Source organism: Acomys russatus, chromosome 19 (assembly GCF_903995435.1).
Source record: "Acomys russatus chromosome 19, mAcoRus1.1, whole genome shotgun sequence".
Taxonomy (NCBI): Eukaryota; Metazoa; Chordata; class Mammalia; order Rodentia; family Muridae; genus Acomys; species Acomys russatus.
In genome coordinates, this window is record NC_067155.1 from 43758353 (window position 1) to 43766569 (window position 8217).

The following is an 8217-nucleotide window of genomic DNA, read 5'->3' on the forward strand; positions in this document are numbered from 1 at the left end:
CATGACGTGAGCTGCTTTATTGTACCACCCCCTCCGTAATGAACTAAAACCCTCTGAAACAGTGAGCCTAAAGGGATGTTTCCCCCCTCATGTGCTTTGTCAGCTGTTTTAGTCTCAGGATGTGATGGTTAGTCTTGTTTGTCAACTTGACTACGGCTGGAACTAAACAAACAATGAAAGGCACAGTTGTGAAAGGGTTTTTTTTTTTTTTTTTTTTTTTTTTTTTTTTTTCTTAATTTGAAGTAGAAAGACTCGTTTCTAATCCAGATCTTTGAGGCAGCAGGAGACAACGCACATTTAATTCAGGTAATTTGAGCTGGGGAGACATGCCTTTCATCCAGGTCTATTACAGGCCACACCTCCTGCCAGAAGCCTATATAAGGACATGGAACAAGAAAGTTTTTGGTCTTTGCCTGCTTGCCCTCCCCTTGCTAGCAAGTCCATTTTTTTCCTTTGGTATTCCAATGTATACTGAGCATAAGATGGAACATCTAGCCTCCTAGACTGACCAACTAGTGGAATCTTGGGCTTTCCATTCACAGCCTGCCATTGTTGGATTAGCTGGACCATGATTCGTAAGTCATTCTAATTAATCCCACTTCTATACATCAAAAGATTTCTTTTTATAAGTTCTGTTACTTTAGAGAACTCCAACTAATACACAGGAACTAAAAAGTAACTAACACAGAGATTGTTGTTGCTTTTTTTTTTTTTTTTTTTTTTTTTTTCCCACAAAACTCAGTGACCAGTGAGCCTTATAACCATTCCTGGATATCACTAAAGCTCTTGATCAGTATGTCCATGGGAAGTTTTGAAAGATAACTGGATTTAAAAAAAAAAACAACAAAACTTTCTGTATTGTCTCAAACATGGCTCATTTAAAGTGACAGCAGTATCAATTGATTCTACAAATTCAAGAGTCAAAGGTAAAAGACAGAGTGGAAGACGAGAGTAACACAAACAAATCTAGTAGATATAGAAGAGAGGCTATGGTGGGAAAACGGAGGAAAAGGGAAGAAAACTATGTAATAAGAAACAACTAAATTTGAGGGCATATCTGCCATTAAGAGAACTGCGAGGAATTTTATTCCCAGCTATCGTGTCTTCTCTTCAATTCCTGACATCATTTCTGAGTAGTTCTGCACATGCACACATGGCATAAGTTTTTTTTTTTTTTTTTCAGAACCTTTGGTCTTTGGCTGTGGAAGCCAGAGAGGTGAAGACAAGAGAGTTTAATGACTTTCTTATGTCATTGAACATAGGAGAAATAGATATAATGATGCTGGGGAAAAAAAAAACCCTCAAGTACTTTTCCATATACCCAAAATTCCCAGTGAAGACTATTATATAAGGAGATGCATAATACATGCTATGTCTGGAGTTTTCTGTGAAGAAGTATGAATTTTCTGAATCAACAGCTGTAACATCCTTAAAGAATATTTACTGAAAATGTACCAGGAGTCTTACATGTTTCCCAGGGGTCATTCCTGAATCCTTCTCCCTCCCTTTTGCCTTTGTTGAGAATAAAACCAAAGGCTTTCTTTTAAATATTTTATTTTTTATTATTTATGACTTTCTTTTTGCTTATTTATTGTGTGTTAGAATGTGGGCCCATGTGCATGTGTACTCGTGCCATGGAATATTTGTGGAGATCAAAGAACAACTTTGAGGAGTTGGTCAATCATGAGGGTCACGGAAATCAAACTCAGACCATCAGGCTTGGTGTCAAGCGCCTTTACTTGTTTGGTCATCCTGCTGGCCCCAAGACTATTTAAATTAAAGGTAGAATATAAATGAAATTTTCATGAACTATGTACACATTTATGCTGATTTCTTTTTTAATTAATTAATGTATTCACTTTACATTCTGACGTAGACTCTGTTGTCTACTTTCCTATTGTTTTTTTTTTTTAAGAGAATAAATTTTTTTAAAAAAGAAGAGGAAACGAAGACAAGGAGAGGAGAAATAAGCAAATACATTAACACTATATTATTGTGTTATTGATCTACATTATTTCATGGGCTTCCTAAACTACAACCCCCCACCTCTGGGTAATGTTTGCTACTGCCGCATTTGTGGTTGGTTATATTCCCCAAAAAGGATGTCTCCACTTTCTAAAAACTGAACATAACAAGAACACATCAATAAGGCTACAGTTATTTGCATAGGAAAAGGATTCCAAGCTCTGTGAAAGATCTGACTATAGGGTTGATTTCAACTTAGCAACTTCCTCCTGTTTTCCAAGTGTGATTCAATGTACATATACTTTCAGGGAAAAAAATGATGTGTAATAGATTTTTTTTTTCAATATCTCTGTTGAATTAAAAGTTGGCAGAATGTATAAATTTGCTTCAAGATTCAAATCACCAATGCTACAGGGGTCATACATTAAATTAAAAGATGAGAAGGTGGCTGGGGAATCAGTGCAATGGTAGAGTCCTTGCCTAGATTCCCCCAGTGAAGGGTTTAGGGCATGACTCACTGGTAGAGCATCTACCTAGAATCTCCCAGTAAGGGGGAGTTCTAGGCAGGTATTCTATCACTAAGCATCATGTCCACTCTCTCATTTGAGGATGCTCTATGATTGAGCCACACCCCAGCCCCTCACTGGGGGATTCTAGGCAGGTGCTCTACCACTGAGCCACACCTCAGCCCTTCACTGGGGGATTCTAAGCAGGTGCTCTACCACTGAGCCACACTCCCAGCCCCTCACTGGGGGATTCTAGGCAGGTGCTCTACCACTGAGCCACACCCCCAGCCCCTCACTGGGGGATTCTAGGCAGGTGCTCTACCACTGAGCCACACCCCCAGCCCCTCACTGGGGGATTCTAGGCAGGTGCTCTACCACTGAGCCACACCCCAGCCCCTCACTGGGGGATTCTAGGCAGGTGCTCTACCACTGAGCCACACCCCCATCCCCTCACTGGGGGATTCTAGGCAGGTGCTCTACCACTGAGCCACACCCTCAGCCCCTCACTGGGGGATTCTAGGCAGGCACTCTACCACTGAGCCACACCCTCAGCCCCTCACTGGGGGATCCTAGGCAGGTGCTCTACCACTGAGCCACACCCCCATCCCCTCACTGAGGGATTCTAGGCAGGTGCTCTACCACTGAGCCACACCCCAGCCCCTCACTGGGGGATTCTAGGCAGGTGCTCTACCACTGAGCATATATACTCCCATTCTCTCAGTGGGAGATAGGGTACTATAGGCAAGTACTCTATTGCTGACTTATAGCCCTAGCTTACTGTTTACTTTTAATTTTGAATGAATGTCTCACTAAGTTTCCTGGGCTCATCTGGTACTTGTTGTGTAGTATGGATTTACACAAACCTGCAAAAATCCTCCTCCCTCTGCCTGCCAAATTCTGGGATTACAGGTATGCCCCCACTGTGCCTAGCTTTCTCTCCCTGATAAGTCTTAAATGAAAAAAACTCCTTATATGTTAGTACCAGTCTGGAGAGAGAAACTGGAAGAAAAGCCTCCAGCTCCACTAGTAATTCTGATCAACTTTGGATTATCTATCATGAACTTCTGATCAAGACCTTAGATGCTGGATTCATTAATTTTAATGAAAAGCTTCTTAAGTCCTTGCTAACGAGCCCAGACATACTTCTGAACAGAAAAAAAAAAAAAAAAAAAAAAAAAAAAAAAAAAAAACCCTTGGGGAAAAAAAAAGGTAAATTAAGACCAAATTGGGGGGAAAATTCTTTTAAAATCTCTGGTTTTCTCAAGTCACAATTTATAATCTACATTTCAAGGTCAATTGAACCACTTGATGGCCAATTTGGGGACAAGGAAAGAGCTACAACGAAGAATTATAAATGGACACCAGGGCTTCTGACACCAACCAGACCTTAACAGCCACAGTCCAGTGAATCTGTAATGATCTTGGGTCACTCTAAAAAGCTCAGGTCACAGGGAGCCCTCTGTGAACAGGGGCTGTTGATTTAACACCAGCCTGGTGACATCCATTCTGCTCGCTCTGTGGGCAGAATTTAAATGTGGACATGTGGTGCTAATGAGCTCTGGGGGTGGGGGAGGACGTGAAATATTTGTGGAAACTTGACCCTTCTCTATAGTCAAGGGCCCACTTTTCAATTCTAAAGCATCCATCCTTCTTAAGTAAGCAGTCTTTACAGGCTAATGGAGTAGGGTGCAGAGAGGCAGGACTTGGGGGAGGGAGGGGTGAACATTTGCATTTGTGGGAAAATGGCTCAGAGATAGCCTCACTGGTGGGATTGGGAGTTTTAGGAAAGAGCTGACGAAAGTTCCCACAGAACTCATGAGCTGAAAATGGTCACAGTGCATCCTGGCTTGACTATGAGAGACCTTCCACCCCTGTTCCGGTTAGTCTTAATTGTCACCACAACCTGGACAAACCTGGGAGGAGTTGAATGGGGATTTAGGATCAGATTGGCCTGTGGATATATCTGTAGGTTTTGTATTGATGTAGGAATTCCTAACCCACTGTAGTAGTAGAAATGGGTAGCCTCATTTTCTAAACAGAGGGTCCCGAATAGTATGCGGAAGGCAAAAGCTAGCTGAAAGCAAGCAGGCAAAGATGCATTTTTTATGTCCACTCTTGGTCAGTGGATGTGATGTGGCTAGCTCCTTGGGTTCCTGCTTTGACTTCCCTGAAGTGACAAACTGGAACTTGGAATTTATAAGATGAAAATGTTCCCCTCCAAGGAGTCTGACAGAGCTGTCCTCTGAGAAGCTCCACCCAACAGTGGTTCAAAACGGAGAGATGCTCATGGCCAAACATCGAGCAAAGTGTAGGAAGTCTTGTGGGAAAGTGAGGGGAAGGAGAAAAGGACCTGGTGGTGACAGGAGCCTCACAGGAAGACCAATTGAGCCAACTACCCAGGTCCCAGAGGGGCTTGTGGAGTCTGAAGCACCAACAAAGGACCATGCATGGACTGGATTTAGGATCCCAAATAGATATAGCTAATGGGCAGCTCAGGCTTCATGTGGGTCCTCTAGTAAGGGGAGCAGAGGCTGTCCCTGATGTGGACTCTGTTGCCTGCTTTTTGATCACTTCCCTCTGGCAGGACTGTCTTGCCAGGCCAAAGGGGAAAAGGACACACTCAGTCCTAATGAGACTTGATGATGGGGTGGGTGGGTAGGGGGTTCACCTTTTCTGAGGAATATCAGAGGTGGGGAAGAGGAAAAGGGGGAGGGAGGACTGAGTGGAGAGGAAGGAGGGGGCTACAACCAGGAAATAAAGTGAATAAATAAATTAATAATAATAATAAAATATGTCGTCCTCTCCTGTGTTGATTTTTCTTCTCAGTTGGGGTTTCTATTGCTCTGAAGAGACACCATGACCAAGGCAGATATTATAAAGAAGGACATTTAATTGGGGCTGGCTCACAGTTTCAGAGGTTTAGTTCATTATCATCACAGCGGCGGGAGGCATGGCGGTACGCAGGCAGACATGGCACTGGAGAAGGGGCTGAGAGTTATAGGTCTTCATCTATAGACAACAGAAGGAGGCCACACCACTGGATATAACTTGAACAAAGGAGACCTCAAAGCCGGCCTCCACAGTGACATCCCCCCAACAAGGCCACACCTCCTAAAAGTGCCACTCCCCGTGGCCAAGCACTCCAACACAGGAGCCTATGAAGGTAGTTCTTATTCGGACCATCACACTTTTGCTCAGGGTGTGTTTGGGATAGCCACAGAAATGAAACTGGAGAAATGAGCAAAAGATTTCAATCTTTGAACACCTGATGCTCTGAAGGCATTCTGTTCTTGGGGAGTTGTGCAACCTTTGAAACACAGAGCCGAGTTGGGAAAATTTTGGACGCCAGTCTCTGAAGATTGGACCTCCACCAGAATCCTGCCTGGAGAACATGACTTTTCCTCCCACCAAGGTGCGAAGAAGGAGCTGACACACTGCCACTGTGCCTCCCTGCCGTGATGGGTACCTTCACATTGAGCCCATATAAATCCCTCCTCCTTTAGGTTGCTTCTGCCAGGCATTTTCTCCCAGCAGTAAGAAGAGGGACTAACATGTGTCCATCTGAACATCAGTTAATCTCACACGTGACGGTTAAGGGAAACCATAGCTTTTCTGAGTATAGATATTCACCTGGCTAGCCAAATATGAGTTCACTTGGCTAATCCTAGAGTGTTGAGCCAGAAGTCAGCTTGCCTTTTTAAAAATTTACCTCGTGATTGTATCACCATTGTATGCTGCCGTAGCTACAGATCCCTAAATGTTTGACGACTCCAGTAGATGAGGCTGCATTAATCTGGGGACATTCATCAGATCATAGAACCTAAATTCCATTTGTAAGCATTTGAGGTTAAGTGGCATTTTAATTATTTGTCTTTGTACAATTATAGGATATCATAAAGGAAAAAAGCATAAGGCGGCCAGTCACATGGCATGTGCAGTCAGAGAGCAGAGTGGACAGGAAGTAGGCGAGGCTACAAAACTGCAAGGCCTACCCAAAGAAACCCACTTCCTCCAACAAGATCCTGACTTCTAAAGGCCTTGAAATCGTCCCAAAACAGCGCCACCAGCTGGGGAGGAAGTTTCAAATCCACAAGCCTGTGGGAGATGTCTCACGTTCAGACAGCAACGTGAGGTCATCGAAGATTCGGTGTTGGGCTAGGGAGATTGCTCAGTGGGTAAAATCCTTGCCATATTAACACAGAAATATGATTCCGGATTCTCAGAATCCATGTGAAGCTGGATCTGTCATACAAAGCTCCTACAAGGACGTGGGGGGCAGAGACTAGAGAACCCTCAAAAAGCTCACAGATTAGCCCGTCTGTTGGCCATAGACACGAGAGCCTGTGGCAAACAAGGTGAAAGTTGAGGGCCAACCCTGGAGGTTTGCCTCTGACCTCCACAGAGATGTAAGAAGTCCAGTCTCAGCCAGGCCTGTAATTCTAGCACTTGGGAGGCAGATCTCTGTGAGCTCAAGGCCAGCTGGTCTACTAAGTGAGTCCAGGACGGCCAGGGCTACACAGAGAAATACTGTTTCAACAAACAAACAAACAACAAACAAGGTTCAATCTTGTCACTGGTTAGATGGAAAGGGAAAACAGTTGTGGAAGGCACATCCATCTTTTAAGGTATGCCGGTTGATTTCTTGTAAAGAGAACAGAGTGTTTGTGCATGAAAAACAACCTACCTGACATGTGACAGAACGGAGGTCCTTAACCACAGTCCAATGTCCACCCCTATGTTAATTCAAAGTTTTGGTTCCTTTTGTCCTTCTTATTTGTTTGTGTGTAGTGTGTGCATGTGTGTGTGTGTGTGTGTGTGTGCATGCGTGTGCGTTCCTGTGTATAAGTGAAGTCACGCACAAGCCACTGTGTACACATGAATGTCAGTTGTTTAATACATAGTCTATTTGGTAGCCTGCCTGCTATCCTTCCTCTGAGTGCCACCAGGCCTCCCCATCCAGGGGGTGTGGTCAATATGGGGCACCAGAGTTCGTGTGAAAGTCAGATTGATACCCTACGAGCATATACAGGAGGAGGTGGTCCCCCTCAGTCACAGTCATAGGGGAGGGGAGTAAGGGGAAAATGGGAGGGAGGGAGGAATGGGAGGATACAAGGGATGGGATAACAATTGAGATGTAATATGAATAAATTAATAAAATATATTTAAAAATAAATAAATTTTAAAAAGAAAAAGAAAAAAATTTAAAAAATACATAGTCTGTCTTATTACTCACTGCTTCATATCCCAGGCTTGCTGGCCTCCAGGGATTCTCCTGTCTCCACCTCCCCTATCCCAGTAGGAAGTCTAGTATTACAGATGTGTGTATCCAGCTCTTATGTCGTATCTGGGCATCTGAATGCAGGGAGGGTTTCATTGTTATGTGGAAAGCACTTTACCCACTCGGTTACATCTCCAGACCTGGGTTTCCTTCCTCTTAGACTACGTCTGTCTAGCTGAAACACCCAGTCCCTTGAAATGTCACATAGTCTACCCCTGACTCCAGAGCCAAGCCTGAGCATTGTATTAAATCCTGCAGCTCGGCCCCACACTTCATAGAGGCGCATGTTCAGCCACATGCTCACACTTGTCCCTAATACATTGTGACACCCTATTACTACAGTGCCTTTATGAGCTTCAAGGGAAATTACATTTTAAATTATAGCATACAAGTATAATGGAAAATCTAATTGTAGCGATGACAGTTTATTTATCAATCATTTATCATTTTGATTTATAGGGTGCCCAG